General features: G+C 37.6%; 1 pseudogene; it reads right to left on the reverse strand.

The window, feature by feature from the left end:
- Positions 1-8,523: 8,523 nt before the first annotated feature.
- Positions 8,524-15,761, reverse strand: LOC119533087 (annotated as a pseudogene).
- Between the last annotated feature and the right edge of the window lie 3,551 nt (positions 15,762-19,312).

The following is a 19,312-nucleotide window of genomic DNA, read 5'->3' on the forward strand; positions in this document are numbered from 1 at the left end:
TCTGATATTACCTCATATCTCTTTACATTCCAGTAACTATGGTTACTTTTCCATATAAGGAGCAGGCAGATTCTCTCTTCTCTTTGTCTGGGGCTTGTTTAAACTGGTTTTGCCTCCATTTCCCTTATTCCATGCTGTCTCTATGTAAAAACTAAACTTATCCCTTTCTTACAAGCCTTTTTGACATCAGCAGTGGGGCAGGGCTGGGGTGGACATTTCCAGCCTCACCCTCATAATGCTGAGAGACAGTGTTAGGAGCTGTGCTTTTGGGAGCTGAAATAGAAGCCCAGAGAGGTCACATGGCTTGCCAGTGTTGCAGAGCTTGGAGATGGCAGAGCAAGGATAGGGACAGGATTCCTTCAGTGAAAATGTGGCTCTTTTTCTACACTGTTCAATGCCACTTGTTGGAGCCCCTAGCCCCCAAGTGTCTTGAAAACTGCACACAGCAGTTTCCTTGACCTAGGACAACTGAAGTTTGACCTATTCTCCTAGTAATATCTTTTGCTAACTGTAATCTATACCCAAAACTACCACCTCCCTGAGACTTGCTGAGATGCTGCTATCTCTATTATCCTCTCCTCCTCCCTGTTGATTACAATCAACCACTCCCTATGCTGCAGGAGCCCACTCCCTGCCTCATGTTCTCATGCCCATTGGAATGTTGAGCCCTTATAACCAGCTTATTCAGCCCCTCAAAGTGTGGACTATTTCCACATTGTGCTCTGAACTGGCCATCATTCATAGCAGTTCCTGAATCCATTCAGAGAAACTCCTGATTTCAGAGCAATGTGGCTTGACTTCCCCACCCTGTAGGTAAGCCCTATAGTAAAAGCTCATGTCTCAGAACATGTCTGGTGCTTTCTTTAGTCTGGCTATAAAAGCCCTCTTGGGCCATGACAATTGGCATGCCAGCCTGGAGACTAAAGAAATCCCAGCCACTGATGACATGAACTTGGGGAAGGGAAAGGAGAAGTCACTGGGTGGGATACTGGGGTGATCTGTGACACTTATGTGGGGAAGGGTGGCTACCCTCCTAGATGAATAGGGTCTGCTGAGGGAGTATGGAGATGCATGTGTCTCCCTGGTTGGAATAACAGTCCTCCTGCTACAGGCTGCAGGACTACTAGGATTTCATGAGAAAAAGGAAAACCACCAGGCTGCTGCAGCAGAAGCCTTGCCATTCTTGGAGTTTGTGTGTGCAGCTACAGAAAAGGCCTTAATTGCTGATGCAGCAGTCTGCTGCTTAGAAGTGGAACTGAAGTTAGAAAGGGATACACAATTAACCCAAGCTGAAATGAAAGACACTCTGGATAAAAGTTTAGGTATACCGGCATGCCAGTACACTAGTGTAAGAGGGCATAAGCTGCCCAAAGGGCAAGTTAGGCATACCCTAGCTTCCCCTGACTGGAAACCTAAAGTGTGGGACCTGTTGATTCCTCATCAAAAGATGAGCCCCTCTGACTGGGAAATTAAAATTGAGGAAAGTAAGCATGTGTGTTCTCTGGTCCAACAAAAGGTGCCTTCTCCCAGATGTACTGTGGCAATATATCAGTATAAATCACCAGGGTCATTTAATAGCCATCTCTGGCCAATGGAAAAACTAATGGTACCTGGCAAATGACTATTAATTATATTGAACTTAATTTAATAACTTCTTTGTTTGCAGATGTGTCAAATACACTTATCTTGTTGCAGGATATGAGTACTCAATTAAGCCAATTTCACTTTGTGTTTAACCTTGTCAAAGCTTATTTTAGTATTTTAGGTCCCTCCAGCCAGGCCATATCCAACTTCATGTGGGAAAACCAAAAGTGGACACTTGCTGTACTTCCACAAGGACACCTCCATAGTCCCACCATCTGCCATGGACTGGTAGCACAACATTTAAAGAAAAGTATGTCCCCTATGTTTCACTCTAATGATGATATCATGCTAACTAGCAATTCTTTTCCAGAAGTAGAAATTGTCACTAGCACAGTGGTGACTCATCTTGAAAGTCAAGGATGGGCAATAAATCAAAACAAATTACAAGAGCCTGGATATTCTATCAAGTTCTCGAGTATTGTCTGGTTGGGTAAAACTAAAGCTATTCCTTTAGCTGTTGTTAAAATACAAAGTTATCCTATATTGCTAACTCCTATAAAATTAATAGCTTTTCTTGGTTTATTAGGTTATTGGAAACTGTTTATACCCTATTTAAAAATTTAAAAAAAAAAATTGTACACCCTAATTAGAAAAGGGAAACCATGGGAATGTGATTTTCCACAGCAGGCTGTGTTCATGAAAGCACAAGCACAAGCTTTAAGGGGTGTGAACCCTGATATATCCTGTGAACTGGATGTGGCCAGTGCCAATATTGGCTATGGGTGAGGTTTGTGGCAAAGGCATCAGGCTAAATGTGTAACTATTAGATTCTGGTCCAACTTTGGAAGGGCACAGAACCTCAGATATAGCTTGTTGGAAAAGCAATTGTGTACAGCTTATAATGTTCTGTTACAAGTGGAAGGTTTAACTCAAAGGTACCCTGTGGCCACACTCACACAGGGGAATATAAATAAGCCCCATTCAGGGAATGCTCAGCTAAGCATGCTGACAAAATGGAAAACCTATGTCCTACAATGCTGAACTTTTAGCAATAGCACTGAGAGTGCAGAAATGCATGAAATTTTAGAATCAGTCTTCCATGTGGAAGAGCAGCATACTCTACCTCCTGTTGATCCTCCTGAGGTGGCTTCTCCAATGCCCACCACTGATGGACAAAGGAGTATACCTGACTCTACATGGTATACTGATGAATTGGTACTTGGGAAACATGCTACCTGGACAGCCATGACTGTCAAACCAAGTACTGACATCATCTGGTGGGAGATTGGAACTTTGCAAAGCAGCCAGTGGGCTGAGCTGCAGGTTGTACAGATGGTAATTGTCCATGAGCCAGGAGTCACCCTGACTGTCTGCCCAGAAAATTGGGCCATATATTGAGGCCTAACAGGATGGATGATCACATGGAAGCAGGAGCAATGGATGGTGGTTGACAGCCCCTTTTGGGGGAAGGGATGTTGGGAAGACATCTGGGTGGCCTGCCAGAAATGTAAGGTAACTGCCATGTTTCTGCACATAATGTTAACTCATTGCCAGGTTATGCAGAAGCAGATGCCCTAGTGAAATTCTGCAACCTAACAGCAATGATGCATGAGGTGACTGAATGGCTGCATCAGAAAACTGAGCACTGAGGGTACCAGACCCTATGGAAGCTGGTGCAACAGTTTCAGCTGCCTTTCATCCAACAAGAGTGAAAAGGAGTAAAGGATACTGGCCCGTCCTGCTCACTGTTATGGTCCAGAATGCTTCCTCATGGACTTGGACTCATTGGTGGAGACCAGATTCTTCTCACCTGTTGGCAAGTAGACTATATTGCAGCCTTCCTCTGTCCAAAGGGAAAAATTATACCTTCACTTCTCTAGATACAGCTATGGGACTGCTGCTGGCCTTCCCAAGGGTCAAGGTCAACTAGTGAGCTACCATTTGTAGCTTAAAAAATCAAGTGCCTTTTCTGGGGTCCCCACACACATGGACAGTGATAGAGGGACCCCCTTCACTGGGCAATTAACCCAGGCCTGGGATCCAGAACATAATGTTCTTTGGACTTCTCACTTGCCCTATAATCCCACAAAGCAACTGGGTTAATTGAAAGAATGAATGGCCTTTTAAAGGAACACTTAAAGGATAATAGAAACTCCTTACAACAATGGACTCTATGACTGTACAATCATTAACTCCAGACCAAAAGCAGCAGCTCCCAGTCCTGTGGAAATGGCAACTGCAGGGCCCATGCAGGCCTTACAGATTCAAATAAGGGGGGCTAGCTGCCCTCAAGTTGCAGTGAGGCAGCAATAATAATCTGCTCTTGTTTGTGCCACAAACATGAGAAATTGGGGAAAATAAGGTAAATTGGCTCTTGTTCTGGCCCATGCAGCCAACCTGGTTGAAAATCCTAAGTCCATAAGGTATTATGCCAAAGGTTATTTTTATTCCCCATCTGGGGCCCCATCCCCCAGGGAACTGTATGCATAACTGCAACCCCAAACTAACTGTAGATCTGACCCTGATGGGCTCCCCACAGGGGTAGAAAGTAGGTCATTAAAAAAAAACCTCACCTTGAACTCTTCTATCCACTAATGAAAACTCAGCTTATATATTGTTCCTACATGTGCTATTAATTCTTGTTAAAAAATTGTGTATTACTGTTTCAATAATGCATTAACTAAAGTGTTGTACTTACCATTATTCTAACAAGTTTTCATTTTAGTGGTAATTGTATGCTGTAGAATGTCTGCTTGAAAACAGTTTCCAAAATTATTTTGGTAACTTAAGTATAAGAGGTATAAAGAATATTTTGTATGAAAAGGAAAAGGAAAGTAGTTTTGTCCTTAAAAACTGGATGGTTATGGAAAGAAACTGCAGAAAGGGAAATTTATTTCTGTGGACAAAGTTAGGAAATGGTACAACAAAACAAAAAACTAGATATAGAATAAAGCAGACTGCCTGGTAGTTTTATCCATTAGCTGTTTTAGCCCCAGGTGTACCTGTGCTTTAATTAATATTCAGTGTTCTATATATGTACCTGATAACTCACAAAATGTAACAAGGCTCTTGATCACATGCCAGATCATATATAATGTATTGAATATTTATCTGACAATCCTTTGTCCAAATGGTTTAATTCTTTAACTTGCCCATGGTGTACTTGTTAATAGGGTTACTTTCCATACATACTGGTTTACTTGTACTCTGCTGTTCAGTGTATTGTGAATTATGGGTGCAATATCTGCCCTACAGTCAATGCAAATCACTGCATGGTGGCGGACTGTGGGAGCCCCTGGCCCCCAAGTATCTTGAAAACTGCACACAGCATTTTCCTTGACCTAGGACAGCTAGGGTTTGACCTATTCTCCTTGTAATATCAGATGCTAACTGTAATCTATACCCAAAACTATCTCCTCCCTGAGACTCCCTGAGATACTGTTATCTTTACAATCCTCCCTTCCTCCCTGTTGACTACAATAAAAAAAAAAAAACCCTTCCTACATTACATGACCCCACTCTCTGCCTTATGAATGTTGAGCCCTTATAACCAAATTCTCCAGTCCCCCAGAGTGCAGACTATTTTCACATTGTGCTCAGAACATACCACCATTCAGAGCAGCTCCTGAATCCATTCTGAGAAGCTCCTGATTTCAGGGCAATGTGACTTGACTTCCCCACTCTGTAGGTAAGCCCTATAAAAAAGCTCATGTATCAGAATGTGTCTGGTACTTTCTTTAGTCCTTTGGCTACAAAAGCCCTCTTGGGCCATGACAGGGATTTATTAAGAAAATTGTGATTAACCTCTTGTGTATTCTAGGTTATTGAAGGTACTTGAATATTGAATTGCTAGTTCAGTTCTTCCTAATTTGATAAAAGTTTCCCAAAGGGGAGCTAACCTTTATTTTCAAAGCAAGGGAGGGTTATCAGGTCATAGTAAATCTTACTTGAAACCTTAATGTACATTGGACAAAATTCTGTGTACTTTGAATGTCCTAGCTTGTTATTTCTCACAAAATATTACATAGGATGTAGTCATAATTATTGTTAAAGAAAGATAAGAAATCTTAGGCAAACAGAAGATAAACAATATGACAAATTCTGACAATAAAATGCCACTCAGAGTCATCCTTAGGGAGTCTCACAGGATCAGTGATTATAAGCTTAAGTAATAGGTAGGTCCCCCTACTGTTCCCACTTCACAGAGTGGAAAATGAGAGTGTGGAAAAGCCAAGTCACCCAAAAACTCAAACATGTGTATTAAACTCTCAACTTTCCAGCAGATTATCCTGCTTCAACTTCTGTAATGAAAATGTTTTGCAAGAGTTAGTACATACATTGTTCTCTTTTAACATTTGGAACTTGCATTTCATTTACCTCAGCTAATTTCCATTTTGAAAGATACTAACTTCCTGGTTCTATGAGACATGGCACCCATTTGTTTGTTTGAGATCAGGTATGATGTTGCCTGGGAATGGGGCCATGCAGAGCACCTGCACCATTCTGCATTCCCAAGAACAGAGAATAAGTGTACCTATTTCTCCACATGCATTCCAGTACTTGTAGTTTTCTGGTTTTGGATAAATGCCATTTTAGTAGGTGTGAAATATTATGTTGTTTTATTGTGGGTTTAATTTGCATTTCCCTGTCAGCTAGTGAAGTTGAGCATCTTTTCAGCCATTTGTATTTCCTTCTTGGAAATCTGTTTATTCATGTCTATTGCCAACTTTTAAAAATTGGGTTGATTATCCCTTTGTTGTTGAGTGGTAGGATTTACTTATTTATTCTGGATTTAAACTCTTATCTGATATGTGGTTTCCAAATGCTTTTTTTTTCCTTTGAGTAGACTATCATTTTACTTTTTTTGTATTTTCCTTTATTTATTTTTGTTTTTTATAAATGCAATTTTTGACTCATTTCTATTTTATTAAGGGTTATTTTAAGTCATAAATGGATATTTAATATTGTCAAATGTCTTTTATTTTTATGGAGATGAATTTCTCTCCTCTGAACTATTAAATGGTTAATTATGTTAAAATTGTTCCCATGTCAATCACACTGACATTTCTTGGATGAATTCCAATTGGTCCTGTTATATTACTTATTTAACAAACTTACAAATTTTATTTTCTAATATTTTATTTGATTCTTTGCATCATTTTTATAAATGATATTAGAAACATTTTCTTTTCCATATGTATTATCATGGTCAGGTTTTAATATTGATATTATGCTGACATCAAATGCCCTAGAAAAGCATACATACAATCAGAACTATCTATTCCTGGAAGAACAGAAAACATTCACCTGTGAAACCATATAGATTTGTCCATCATTTGGGGGTAGGTGTAGTGAACCAGAGGGAATTCTTCCTTGGGTGACACTCTCAAATTAGTCCATGGTTAATGTTTTAACATTTTTATTTCTTCTGCAGTAAGTTAAGGTAATTGATATTTTCCTGGAAGATCATTAGTTTCATTTAAGTTTACAAACATATCTGTACAGACTTTAGTAAAATGCTCTCTTGTGATTCTTTTAATTTTCTTTTTATTTTGGAATATCCTCCCTTAGAATTTCCTCTTTTTTAAGCATTTTTATTGTAAAATACAACATATATACAGAAAAATGATAACTTTCAAAGTATGATTTAACAAGTAGTTATACAACAAATTTCAAAAAATATTATTGGTTAGAATTCCACAATTTTCATTATTTCCTTCTAGCTATTCTAATACACTAGAAACTAAAAAAAAAAAAAAAATTGTATAATGATTCAGTATTCATAACCCTTTGTTAAAACCTATCTTGTCTGTTGCTACTCCTCACTCTTGTTTGATCACTGTCTCAATCTTCAGGGATATCTGGGCAGTGACCACACCAACTTTTTTTGATTTTTTTTGGAAATCACAAAATTCTTTTTATTATTATAGTAAATACTTTTCATGATATTTGACATAACAAAGAACTATTTCTTTAAAAAGGGTCAAATCTGTGAAGGTAAGATAGTCAAGATGAAGTCTTTCTTTAAAAAAAACAAGTACCACACACAAAACCAAACAAATTAAAAAATAAACCACCAAAATATACATTTCATCTAATAGCAAAGTATAAAAATACAACTGACAGAATAAAAATATAGCTAAGTAATGGATTTAATAAACTTTGATTCTATGCACCTGACTTGTTGCTAATGGTCCTCTTTGTCCTTCCATTGTTATATATGTAAAACTGTTATGATAAATAATTTAACAGCAGCCTTATAATACTGGGAGGTTAAAAGGAATTACTGAAAAGTGTTTGAATACTTTATAAATACTACTAAAAGTGTTTACTTATTTCATTATATTTTTGTCTTGCTTTAGTGAAGGTGTCCTTTGAAATAAGACTAAATGTTTCTTATTATTGTTTCAACTCTCAAATAGAGATGTTCATTTTCTTCCAAAGTGATAATCCCAGTTTATCAACTATTTCTGATTAAGACAGACAATAAATTCTAGAACAGTCCTACCTGAGGAAAAAAGAGAGAACCACAGCACAAATGGTAAAGTTCCTAGACTTAATTCAATGAACTTATAGTGTAGATGACATAATATTTTGTTGCTCCAATGCTTTTCAAGTATCATTTTGAAATCTTATTTTATCTCATGAAATAGAAGAATGGAAATAGAAGGAATTTTGTTTCTGTAAACATTTGCAGTGCCAGTTGATTCTTAAATAAATTTTTGCTCTCTATTGCTCCCCTTAAGAGAGCTGCTCCAGTGTACAATAATTTCTTTCATATCCACGTTCAAATCCAAAAAGAAATCAACATTTTTCTGTGAAAAGACAGAAAGCCCCAAGTAATGTGAAAGCCCTCTGTAATCAAAGGACTGCCCACATATTCCAAGTAGGTAATCACTCTCTATAGATTCTGATTAATTAAAAATGTTCTCTAGTTACTCATAGCTCATCAGGTGTGCTATTTACCTTTGGTAATTCACATTCTTCACTGGTATGATAACTGTGGAGGATGTCCTTGTAATGGTCTTTCAGATCCTCATACAAGGAACAGTCTCTTGGGAGTGAGCAAAGGGTAACACCTTTTCATTCAACATCTTCACTTGGAATTCTTTAGGATTCTTAGCATTTTCAAAATGGTAAATCACAAATATCAAGTTTGAGGCATAGGGTACAATATGACCGCTATGGAAATCCAATGCATTTTTTTCCTTGTAATTGTAAGCTGTTAGGGGCTCCTTATCTTTGAAGTAGCTCATGAGAGAAAGCAGTGGAAGAAGGATTTCTGCCTGACCAAACTGGAGGATGATTGGAGAAGAAATTGGCTGAGACCTTTGTTTCTGTTCAATTGCTTTGTCCAAATGGTCAAGGATATCCTGAAACAGAGTGCAGCTGGATTGACTATTCATAGTATAGCTATATCCTCTTTTCCAGTATTGTTTCAGATCATTTAAATACTTCAATACCTTTGCATCATCTATGTCAAAAACATTGCACCAAGGAGATTTAAACACCTTTAATTGCCAGGTCAAATGAACAGGTGTAAAAAGCTGCCTTTTTAAAATCTCTTACTGGCACTTGCAAAATAGCTTCAACTTTTTAAAAAATGTTCCGCATTTCTGGTCCAGTTTTGAAGGCTTTTACATGGTAAAGAGCCATAACATTCCTTTCTACTTCAGTTAAAAACTTCTCACATTAGTTTATCATTAATCCTTGGAAGTCCACACTCCTTTTCGGCGATGTCTGGTGGTGGTAGTCCCAGGTGGTAGTGCTGCTGAAGCCCCTCCAGGAAAGCGGCACCACAATCCACGCAGCGGTGCTTAGAGCTGGTGACGAGCCGCAGGCGACCATACTTCTCACGGCTGAAGAGAGAAGGGAAGAGCGAGGCCAGACCCAGGGCCAGCTATTGCATGTCCTGCTGCCCCTTCTCCACCAGCTGCCGGTCCATCCAGTCCGCCTACCACAGCGGCCAATCTGCCAGCGCGGCACTCATGTCGCGTCTGCTGGCAGCGCTGGCTCTGCTACCACCTGGCCCGCGGACCTGCAGCAGCCCGTGTAGCTGCCCAGCTTGCGAATCTGTTTGGCCGTGTCGTAGCGGTTGCCGTGATGGATGAAAGCGACAAGCTGTACAGGGGTACAAGTCCCCTCCAGCAGCTCCAGGTCCCGCCGTGGTGCCTCAGGGTCGGGCATCAGCCCCGGATTGGCATCCTCTAGCGAGTCTTGGTGCCGAAGTAGGGGCTGAGATCCCTAACCAAAGGGTCTCCAGGCTCTAGCAGCAAGCAGCACACCAGCACCTACAGCAGCGCGGCGCCGCACTACGGAAGCCCCGAGGAGGTGACAGGGGCCACCGAGTATGTTGGGCATGGACCCCGGAGGACGACAGGCCAGCGGCTCCACACTGTTTTTCATATTGAAAAGGTATGTCAACATTATTGGGAAGGGGGTACAGCTGATTGATGTTTTTGAAGAAGCTGTTGCCTGTGGGTTTTGGGACTTATCTGCCATAGGAACACACTGGAGGAAATAAGTTTCTGAAAAATAAACTTATGAAACATTTATAGAGTCTCAGATGGGGATGTGAGTATTCTTTAGGAATTTCAGGACTAGTGTTGATTTGGGCTTGGTATATTGTGGTCATTTGAAATATCTAGATATAACCTCCAGGATAGCCTCTTTACTCTATTTGAACTCTCTTAGCCACTGAAACCTTACTTTGTTACATTTTCTTTCCCCCTTTTAGTCAAGAAGATATTCCCAATCCCGCAATGCTAGGGCCACGGTCATTCCTTGGAGTCATGTCCCATATCGCCCAAGGAAACTCACTCCCCTGGGAGTCATGTATGACATAGAGGGGAGGGTAATGAATTTATCTGCAGAGTTGGGCTTAGAGACAGAGAAAAGGCACAAAAGAGGTTCTGAGCAACAAAAGACGTTCTCTGGAAGTTACTTTTAGGCATAATTACCAGTAGGCTTAACCTACCCTTTTCAGAATTAATTTTCACAAGAGCAAGCTTCAAGACTGAGGGCTTGATTTATTAAGTAGAGGTTCCCAAATTTCACATAGCATATATTCTGTCCAATACAGTGTCTTACATTATCTTCACTTAGTTGTACATGATCATCACTCTCAATTTTAACAAGTTATCATAACCCAAAACACCTCAAAGCTCTTACCATCCCTCAATTACTTATCCCTAGTATTATGGGGGAACTAGTAAGGTATTACTATTAAATACAGTCCATAGTATGCAATACATATTTTTTTGTATTTCCTTCTCTGTTTATTCTTTGCACCAGACCCATACCTTAGAAGTAGATTGTGCAAGAATCTATTTATACTTGTAGTGATAATATGTGAGACACATGCCCTTAAGCAAGCCCTTTCCATTGTGTTTGGTGTCAATACAGCACTAAAACTTATAATCCCATTAACAAACTATCATCACCTTTGTCCATTCCCATACCTTTACGCTCAACCTCATTAACAAGTCTTTATATATTAGGTAATCATTCACCCTTCTCTGGCTTCTATCTGTAGGTCCTCTATTCTACATTTTAAGACTGTGATTTTATATAATCTAGAGATTCATATTAGTGATATCATACAATATCTCTCCTTTAGTGTCTGACTTAATTCACTCAGCACTATATCTTCAAGGTTCATTCATGTTGCCACATATTTCAGGACCTCATTCCTTCTTACTGCTACATAATTTTCCATTGTATATATATACCACATTTTGTTTATCTACTTGCTGTTGAAGGACACTTGGACTGTGAATAATGCCATTATGAACATCAGTGTGCAAATGTCTGTTCATGCCACTGTTTTCAAATCTTGGTATATACCATGTAGTGGAATTCCTGGGTCACAGGACAACTTGATATTTAGTTTTCTGAGGAGCTGCCAAACTGTCTTCCACAGTGGCTATACCATTATACATTCCCACCACCAGTGGATAAATGTTCCAATTTCTCCACATCCTCTCCAGCATTTATGGTTTCCTGTTTGTTTAATGGCAGCCATTTTTACTGGTATGACATATCTCATTGTGGTTTGGATTTGCATTTCCCTAAAAGGTACTGAAGATGGACATTTTTTCATGTGTGGTTTAGCCACTTGTATTTCATCTTTGGAAAAGTGTGTTTTCATATCATTGGCCCATTTTTTAATTAGGCTATTTGTACAATTGTCATTGAGTTGTACTATATCTATATATGCTGCATAGTCAGGCTTCCAAATATTCTCTCCAAGTTGGCTGTATTTTCACCTTATTTGACAAAGTCCTTTGAGGCACAGAAGCTTTTGATTTTCAGGCATTCTAATTTATTTTCTTCTTTTGTTGCTTGCACTTTGGGTGTAATGTGTAAAGAGTTACCTCCTATTACTAGGACTTGAAGATGTTTTCCTATATTCTCTTCTAGGAGTTTTATGATACTGGCTCTTACACTGAGGTCTTTGATCCACTTTGAGTTAATTTTTGTATAGAGTGTGAGGGATGGCTGTCATTTCATTCTTTTCAGTGTGGATATCCAGGTCTCCTAGCCCCATTTGTTGAAGAGACTATTCTGTTCCAGTTCAGTGGATTTGGGTGCCTTGCCAAAAATCAGTTCATAAATTTGGAGGTCTGTTTATGATCCCTTGATTATATGCCCTTGATCAATATGTCTATCTTTGTGCTGTTGTGAACTCGAGTCAGGAAATGTAAGTCCTCCCACTTCGTTCTTGTTTTAGAATATTTTTGACAACTCCAGGCCCCTTTTCATTCCAAATAAATTTTATAACTAGCATTTCAAAGTCTGCAAAGTAGGATGTTCAAATTTTGACTCACATTGCATTCAGTCTGTTGATCAGTTGGATAGAATTGACATCTTAATGATGTTTAGCATTCCTATCCATGAACAGGAAGTATGTTTCCACTTATGTAGGTCCTCTTTAAATTCTTTCAGAAAATTTTATAATTTTCTCTGTATTCCCTGGTTGAATTTATTCCTACATACTTTGATTCTTTTAGTTGCTATTGTGAATATTTTTTTTCCTGATTGCCTCTTTGGTTTGGTCATTACTAGTGTATAAGAACATTATTAACCTTTTGCACATTAATCTTGTCCCAGGAACAGATGGCTTCATAGGGAAAGACAACAAGCCACTTTGTGAATATGCTTATTAGCTCAAGTTACTTTGTTATTCATTGCTTAGGATTTTCCAAATATAGGATATCATCTGCAAATAATGAATGTTTTACCTTTTCCTTTCCAATTTGGATGCATTTTATTGCTTTTTCTTGCCTAACTGCTCTGGCTAGAACTTCTAGCACAATGTGGAATAACAGTGGTGATAGTGGGCATTCTTGTCTCAATCCTGATCTTAGGGAAGGCTTTAAGTCTTTTACCATTGAGTACTACACTAGTTGTACTTTTCATATATTTCCTATATCATTTTGAGGAAGTTTCCCTCAATTCCTGCCTTTTGAAGTGTTTTTATCATAAAAAGGATAATGAATTTAGTTAAATGATTTTTAGCATCTATGGAGATGATCATTTGATTTTTCTCTTTGATTTGTTAATGTGCTGTAACACATTGATTTGTAGCATACAGAAACTTTACTGATGTGCATTAATCTTGTATCCTGCTACTTTGCTAAATTTGTTTATTAGCTCTAGTAGATGTGTCATTTATTTCTTAGGGTTTTCCAGTATAAGATCATATTATATCATCTGCAAATAATGACAGTTTTACTTCTTCCTTTCCAATTTGGATGCATTTTATTTCTTTGTCTTGCTGGATTGCCCTGGCTAGCACTTTTAGCACAATTTTGAATAACAGTGGTGACAGTGGCCATCCTTGTCTCTTTCCTGATCTTAGAGGGAAGGCTTTCAGTCTCTCACCATTGAGTACAATGCTAGCTGTGGGTTTTTCATATATGCTCTTTATCATATTGTGGAAGTTTCCCTCAATTCCTGCCTTTTGAAGTGTTTTTATCAAAAAAGGATGCTGAATTTAGTTGAATGATTTTTTTAGCATCTATTGAGATGATCCTCTGATTTTTCTCTTTTGATTTGTTAATGCATTGTATCACCGAGATTGATTTTCTTAATTGAATCACATTTGAATGCCTACAATGAACTCCACCTGTCTGTGTTGTATAATTCTTTTAATGTGCTTTTGGATTTGATTTGCAAGTATTCTGTTGAAAATTTTTGCATCTATATTCATTAGGGAAATTGGCCTGTAGTTTTCCTTTCTTGTATTATCTTTTTCTCTTTTTGGTATTAGTGATGTTAGCTTTATAATATGACTTAGACAGAGTGTTCCTTTTTTGCTAAATTTTTTTGTGTTAGTTCTTTTTGGAATGTTTGAAAAAAATTTCCTGTGAAGCCATCTAGCCCTGGGTATTTTTTTTGTAGGAAGTTTTTTGATGACTAGATCTCTTTACTTGAGATTGGTTTGTTGAGGGCCTCTCTTTCTTCTCAGGTCACTCTAGGTTGTTCAAGTGTTTCCAGGAAAAATTCTGTTTCATCTAAGTGGTCTGGTTATTGTTGTATAGATGTTCATAGTATCCTCTTATGATTTTTAAATTTCTTCAAGATCTATACTAATGAGCTTCTCTCATTTCTGATTTTGTTTATTTGGATGTTCTCTGTTTTCACTTTTGTCAGTCTAGCTGGTCTAATCTTGTTAATCTTCTCAAAGAACCAACTTTTGGTTTTATTTATACTATTGTGTGTTTTTTTTCACTTTTTTATTTTCCAGATCATTTATTTCTTCTTTAATCTTTGCTATTTCCTTTCTTCTACTCAATTTAGGGTTAGTTGAATTTTCTTTCTCTACATTCTTCAGACATTCAGTTAGGTCTTTGGTTTTAGCTCTCTCTTTCTTTTTAATGCATGCATTTAGAGCTATAAGTTTCTTTCTCAGCACTGCTTCACTGCATCCCATAGGTTTTGATATGTTGTGTTTCCATTTTCATTTGTCTCTAAATATTTACTGATTTCCCTTGCAGTTTCTTCTTTGACCCACTGATTGGTTAAGAGTGTGTTATTTTACATCCATATATTTGTGAATGTTCTGGTTCTTTGGTAGTTTTTGATTTCCAGCTGTATTCCATTTTTATCAGAGAATGTGCTTGGAATAATTTCAATCTTTTTTAATTTATTGAGGTTTGTTTTGTGCCCCAGCATATGGTGTATCCTGAAGAATGTTCCATGAGTGCTAGAGAAGAATGTACATCCTGGTATTTGGGAAAGCAATGATCTATATATATATATATATATATATATATATATATATATATATATATATCTGTTAGATATAATTCATTCATCACATTGCTTAGGTTCTCAAATTCCTTATTAATCCCTTGGTCTAATTCTATCTATTGAAGAGAGTGGTGTATTGAAGATTCCCTCTATTATTGTAGAACTATCTATTCCTCCCTTCAGTTTTGCCAATGTTTTTTTTTTAAATGTACTTTGGAACTCCTCGATTGGGTGCATAAGTATTTATGATTCACTATTATTAGATTATTGTTGAATTGAATTGCCCTTTTTATTAATACATAGTGTTCTTCTTTGTCTCTTATGACATCTTTGCATTTAAGGTCTATTTTTTCTGATGTTAGTATTGTTATCCCTGATATCTTTTGGCTGCAGCTGGAGAGGAATTTTTTTTCCCATCCTTTGACTTTCAAACCATTTGTGTCACTGGCTCAAAGATGAGTCTCTTATAAACAGTGTATCAATGGATCAAACATTTAAATCCATCCTGCTGGTCAGTATCTTCTAATTGAGGAGTTCAATCCATTCACATTGAAAGTCATTACTGTGAAGGCAGTTCTTGAACTAATCATCTCATCCTTTGGTTTTTATTTGTCAGATCTAGTTCCCCCCTTCTCTTTTTTTACCTATAAGTTGCCCTACTTATACTTTTCACATTTTGCCTGTTTCCAGACTTCTCTCTGCTTTCTTTTTTTCTCAGGTGGTAGAACTCCCTTTAGTATTTCTTGAAGGGTAGCTCTCTTGTTAACAAATTCTCTCATCATTTGTTTATCTGTGAAAATTTTAGTTCTCCCTCATGTTTGAAAGAGCTTTGCTGGATAAAGAATTCTTGGTTGCCATTTTTTCTCTTTCAAAATCTTAAATATGTCATACCACTGCCTTCTTACCTCCAAGGTGCCCATTGAGTAGTCAGTAATTAGTCTTACGTGGGGAATCACTTCTCTTGCTGCTTTCAGAAATTTCTCCTTCTCTTCAACATTTGTCAATGTGATTAATGTATGTCTTGGAGTGTGTCTGTTTGGATTTATTCATTTGGAGTTCATTGGCCTTTGATTTGCCTATTTATGTATTTTATAACGGTTGGGAAGTTTACCTCAACTATCTCCTCAAATACTCTTCATAGCCCTTTACTCTTCTATTCTTCTTCCAGACACAAAACTCTTCCTAGCCCTTTACTCTTCACTTCTCCTTTTGGGACACAAATGATTCTTATTTTATGTGCTTTATGGTAGCCATCATTTTCCTGTCATCCATTTCAAATTTTTGATTTTTTTCACCATTTGTTCTATTCTGCATTCACATCCAATTGTCCTTTCCTCTGGTTCACTTATTTTCCTGCCTCTTCAAGTGTGCTGTTGTGGGTCTCTAGTACATTTTTTTATTCATATTTACTGAGATATATTCACATACCAGGCAGTTATACAAAACAAAGCATACATTAAATTGTTTACAGTACCATTATATACTCATGCATTCATCACAAAAATTAATTTTTGACATTTTTATTACCACACACACACAAATAATAAGAATAAAAATTAAAGTGAAAAAGAACAATTAAGGTAAAAAAGAGCACTGGGTGCCTTTTTCTCCTTTTTTTTCTTCCCCCATTTTTCTACTCATCCATCCATAAACAAGACAAAGGGGTGTGTGGTCCATATGGGTTTCCCAATCACATTGTCACCCCTCATAAGCTACATTTTTTATACAATCATCTACAAGATTCTGGGTTCTGGGCTGTAGTTTGATAATTTCAGGTATTCAGCTATTCCAATTCATTAGAACCTAAAAAGGGTTGTGTATATTGTGTGTAAGAGTGCCCACCAGAGTGACCTCTCAGCTCCTTTGGGAATCTCTCTGCCATTGAAGCTTATTTCAATTCCTTTCACATCCCCCTTTTTGTCAAGAAGGTGTTCTCCATCCCATGATGCTGGGTCTAAATTCCTCCCTGTGAGTCATATTCTACATTGTCAGGGTCATTTACTCCCCTGGGTGTCAGATTCCATGTAGAGGGGAGGGCAGTGATTTCACCTGCCAAGTTGGCTTAGCTAGAGAGAGAGGGACACATCTGAGCAACAAAGAGGTATATGGGAAAGACTCTTAGGAAAAATTGTAGGAGAGTCTAGCCTCTCCTTTGCAGCAAACAGTCTTCCCAAGGGCAAGTCCTGTGGTAGAGGGCTCAGCCCATCAAACCACCAGTGCCCTATGTCTGTGAGCACATCAGCAACCATTGAGGTGGGGAGCACAATATCACTGCATTCTCCACCAGCTCTTCAAGGGGGCTCTGCATATTTTTATGGTATTTTTTTCAATTAACTTTTTTAAAATCAACTATATCAAAAAAAATTAAAAAACATACAATAAAAAATCATTTCCAACAAACCATAACAAGGGAGTCCAACATGTTCCTAACCTACTCCAAGAAAATAACCCAATATAGCAACATTTCTGTGAACTTGTTCCCACCACACCCACCAGAAATTAACAAACCTTAATCATTCCTGGGAATTCCCAGAATGTTAAACTCACCCACAATAGCTTATCTGTTCTTATTGGGTTGTTGTTTCCCCTTCACCAGTTGCTCTCTATCACTAGTTCCCCTACATTCTGCATCATAAACCATTTATTTTTGGAGTGTGTTGTTTAACCTCCAGGTGTTTGTGAATTTTCTAAGTCTCTGTTATTTATTTCTAATTGTATTCCATTGTGGTCAGAGAATGTGCTTTGAAAAATTTCAATTTTTTAAAATTTATTGAGGTTTGTTTTATGTACCAGCATATGGGCTATTCTGGAGAACATTCCATGATCACTAGAGAAGAATGTGTATTCTGGTGAATTGGGATGTAACGTTCTATATATGTCTGTTAAAACAAATTCATTTATCAGATTGCTTAGGTTTTTAATTTCCTTATTGGTCTTCTGTCTGGTTGGTCTATCTATAGGAGAGAGTGATGTGTTGAAGTCTCCCACAATTATTGTGGAAACACCAATTTCTTCAAGTTTTGCCATTGTTTGTCTCATGTATTTTGTGGCACATTTATTGGGTGCATAAACATTTATGATTGCTATTTCTTCTTGTTGAATATCCCCTTTTATTAGTATGTAGTGGCCTTCTTGGTCTCTCATAACATCCTTGCATTTAAAATCTATTTTATCTGAGGTTAATATTTCTACTCCTGCTTTCTTTTGGCTGTAGCTTCCATGAAATATTTTTCCATCCTTTCACTTTGAATTTCTTTGTGTCCCTGTGTCTAAGATGAGTCTCTCACATGCAACATATTGATGGTTCATACTTTTTGATCCATTCTGCCAATCTGTATCTTTTAATTGAAGAGTTTAATCCATTTACATTCAATGTTATTACTGTGAAGGCATTTCTTGAATCAGCCATTCTATCCTTTGTTTTATGTTTGTCAGATATAATTTTTCCCTCTCTCTCTTATTGACCTTTAATGAATAAATATTGAATCTCTTTAGTACTGAACCTTTCTCCATATCTCTCTCTCCTTTGTTTGTTTCTCTGCCAATAGGGCTCCCTTTACTATCTGAAGTAGGGCAGGTCTTTTATTAGCAAAATCTCTTCAGCATTTGTCTGTGAAAAATTTAAGCTCTCCCTCAAATTTGAAGGAGAGCTTTGCTGGATAAAGTACTCTTGGTTGGAAATTTCCCTCTCTCAGAATTTTAAATATGTTATGCCACTCTCTTCTCACCTCCATGGTGGCCACTGAGTAGTCACTACTTAGTTTTATGTTGTTTCCTTTGTATGTGGTGAATTGCTTTTCTCTTGCTGCTTTCAGAACTTGCTCCTTCTCTTCAGTATTTGGCAGTCTGATCAGAATATGTCTTGGAGTGGGTTTATTTGGATTTATTCTATATGGATTTCACTGGACATTTATGCTTTGTGTATTTATGTTGTTTAGAAGGTTTGGGAGGTTTCCCCAATGATTTATGTGAATACTCTTTGTAAACCTTTACCCCTTTCTTCTCCTTCTGGGACACCAATGAGTCTGATATTTGGACATTTTATTTTGTCTATTATATCCCTGAGGTCCATTTCAATTTTTTCATTTGTTTCCCCATTCTTTCTTTTGTTCTTTCATTTTCCATTTTGTGGCCCTTGAGGTCACTGATTCATTGTTCAGCTTCCTCTAGTCTTGTAGTATGAGTATCCAGAATCTTTTAAATTTGATCAACAGTTTCTTTTATTTCTATAAGATCATCTATTTTTTATTTACTCCTGCAATTTATTCTTTATGCTCTTCTAGGTTCTTCTACATATCCTTTATATCTTCTGCCATGCTCTTCTTCATGTCCTTCATATGCTGTGCCATGCTGTCATTGTTTGTCTTTAGTTGTTTGATTAATTGCTCCAAGTACTGTGTCTCCTCTGATATTTTGATTTGGGTCTTTGGGTTTGAGTTATCCATATCATCTGGTTTTCTGATATGCTTTA

The sequence above is a fragment of the Choloepus didactylus genome, chromosome 4 (assembly GCF_015220235.1).
Source record: "Choloepus didactylus isolate mChoDid1 chromosome 4, mChoDid1.pri, whole genome shotgun sequence".
Classification (NCBI taxonomy): domain Eukaryota; kingdom Metazoa; phylum Chordata; class Mammalia; order Pilosa; family Megalonychidae; genus Choloepus; species Choloepus didactylus.